This window comes from Vicia villosa, linkage group LG1, assembly GCF_029867415.1.
Source record: "Vicia villosa cultivar HV-30 ecotype Madison, WI linkage group LG1, Vvil1.0, whole genome shotgun sequence".
NCBI lineage: Eukaryota > Viridiplantae > Streptophyta > Magnoliopsida > Fabales > Fabaceae > Vicia > Vicia villosa.
In genome coordinates, this window is record NC_081180.1 from 144,770,822 (window position 1) to 144,773,978 (window position 3,157).

General features: G+C 33.1%; 1 pseudogene; it reads left to right on the forward strand.

Moving 5' to 3' along the window:
• Window positions 1-254: 254 nt before the first annotated feature.
• On the forward strand, window positions 255-3,023 carry LOC131618733 (small ribosomal subunit protein uS2-like; annotated as a pseudogene).
• The last annotated feature ends 134 nt before the right edge of the window (window positions 3,024-3,157 follow it).

The following is a 3,157-nucleotide window of genomic DNA, read 5'->3' on the forward strand; positions in this document are numbered from 1 at the left end:
TACAACTTAAAATGAAAACCAAATAAAATAAAATTTTATTTATGTTTTATTAATTTTTTTTTGTTTACATAAAAAATAAAATTGTCTGTTCATAAAAAATTAAGATTCTGAATGGCAATTTCTTAAACAATCTCCCTCATCTTTCTTCCTAAATAATTCTTTTTAGATTCACTAAATATTTTGTTTCCAATTATTTTTAATATTATGAATAAAAATAAAAAATATAAGAAAAACATAACCATTACGTTCTTCCCTTCTCAGTCTCCCTAAACGTCTTTTCTTTTCTTTCTCTCTCCCCAAAACCTTCGTCCCTTCTCTCTCTCTCACTAAAAACCCTAGTTTATACTCACCATTGAAACATTTCATCACATCTAAGCTCAATCTGCAGCTTACAAACCCACACAAAAGAATCGCGCTCTATTTCCCTCTCATTCCATACGTTATCTCTCAACGCTCTCCGTTTCTTTCTCACCTCTCTGTGATCCTCACGGCCATGGCTTAAGAACTTCAATCAAAACGCAAAAGCACAACCATACAAACCCTCAGACCCTTTCGGTCCCCGATCCCCAATCCATTATTGAGAGTGCTTGATGTTATTTCCCGAAAACTAGATTTTGGCGAACTCTTTCAATTTTCTCGTGTCTGCATAAATTGGGGAGTTTTTCATAAATCAATAGATAAATCAAAATTCTTGACATCGTAAGAACCACTACTTCTTGAGTTTTTGAATTATCTTCTCTGTCTACAGGTTCTGTGTGACAGACACTTTGGTGGGATTAACTACCTTGTTGGTGGTGTTGGCGGCATTACAAAGTCATTGGCGAAAGGTCTAGATGATCAGGGCAGTCAGATACTTTACAAAGAAAATGTCACAAGTATTATCACCGAGCAGGGCAAAGCCGTAAGTGAGATCTAATATTAGCAATGAGGATCATATGTTTAGAAAGTTGTGTATTTTTGTTTCTCAAGATTTGTAATTGTATCGTACTTTTGCAGGTAGGAGTGAGAGTTTCAGATGGCAGAGAGTTCCTTGCCAAAACCATAATATCAAATGCTTCAGGATGGGACACATTTGGTTGGTTTCAAATTATAGTGTTTACAAGTCAATGTTATATGTTGTGTAATTAATTTGTACAATTCTATACATGTTTTGTTTGTGTGTAGTCAATCAAGGAAGCTGCCCTTGGAAATATTCCCACAATTGTTTGCTGTGACACTGATTCTCCTATGAGATATGTTGACATTGGAGTTCCCTCTAATAACAAGGGGGAAGCACATCATTGGTTGTCTCTTTTGGCTTTTGGATAGAATGGTTTTGCATATGCATGGTACTATTCACCCCAGTCTTAAGTGGGATGTGATGGTAAGCTATTTTTTATTTTATGTTTTGCAATTGTTAAGAGTGCGTGTAATCTTCTGTTATGTTCCGTAATATGAAGTATATATACATGACACTATGCCCCACCTTTAAGAACTTGAGGTTGAACTGGCAAGTTTTGGTTAAACACACCGCCTTGTGTTTTCTTTAATGCAGGTGGATCTGTTCTTCTAAAGAGAACCCGAAGAGGCCAAAGAGAAATAGGAGGATGAAGTTCCTGTTTCAGATTACACCATTGCTGACTTCAATGCAGCTGTTCCATCAGATGGTCAGTGGCCTGCAACCATTGATCAACCGTGGATTGATGCAGCTCCACAACCTATTCCAGTAGTTCCCGCTGTCAACTGGACAGCCCCAGAAGTTGGTACATAATTATTTTCTCATTTAAATTATCCTAAATGATGTCGAAGTTATAGGTACCACCCTTCATCTTTGATTGAGGGTTTTTCTTATCTCCAATTTGTTTTACTGCTGTCATTGCATCATAAATGTAATCACTTTTTGTTGATAGAGTATACATTATTTCAGTTGCAGGGGAATGAGGTGAAGCCGTTCCACCTCCACAACAAATTCCAACTCCCAGAATTGAATTTGTTGCAGGTACATGCTGGGAATAAACTTAGTTTATACAATATTGTTAAGGAGCTCCAAGTTGTGGATACTTTTTAACATTCACATATTTTAGAGAACTTGTTGCCACCAAGACATGATGACTATCATACGTTATTGAGGTTACATAACTTTTTTGCTTCATTGTTGATTTAACTATGTGGATGAAATATATATGTTTTATCATCAATATAAATATAGAATGCCTCTTTTCTCTAGTATCTTACTTATAAAGATTGTAGTGATCATTACAAAATGAGAATTGTTGATTATATAGACTTAGATAAACTCATGTATTAATTTGATATCTAAGTGTACATATGCTTACTCTCTAGAGCTTTAGATAAAATGAGAATTGTTTGGTATTTGAAATTGGACTTTTAATATGTTACCCTATTTATTTGGCTTAATTTACAAATGTCAAAGAATTCTATTAGATGTTAAATTTTTAATCCATGCAGTTAGTTTCTTTTAGGAATTTGACACGTATAGAAATTTAAGAGACCATCTTATATAAACTTAAGCTTCAATGTTTTGGTTATGTATAGAAACTATGCAGTTAGTCTCTATTAGATGTTAAATTTTTAATCCATGCAGTTAGTTCTTTTAGGTTATATAGTTTTATATTTTGCTTAAGGTTATATAGTTTTATATTTTACTTAAGTTTATTCCATCGTATTTGAATATCTATTATATCATTGATAATTAAATTTTTGTACCAGTTGTAATAGTCATGCAGTGTTTTGCTAATAAAAATATGTGTTTTGTTTGTAATGAAAGAATTATTGTGTAATGCAGATAAATGCAGAATAGGGTATGAAGTGCATAATGAGTGGTTTTCATTCAACAATGACTTTGTATCTCAAGCATCGTTGGCAGTGGCAATTTAGAAGTCATCTGATTTATCAACAAGCTCTTAGGGTGTTATTCTTTTTTTTTTCTTATTTAGTTCAATGTCAAAAATTAAAGTTTGTACTCAAGAAAGACAAAATAAAGGTTATTGATATTATGGTAAAAGATGTGAATTTTTGTTGTTATTCTGATTTTTTTTTTATAAAATTAATCATTTTAGCGGGGGTTATAACCCCCCTTAGATTGTATTAAACCGTTACAATTAGCATTTAATATGAAACAACAAATAAGATTCACGACGGTTTGAACCGTCGCAAT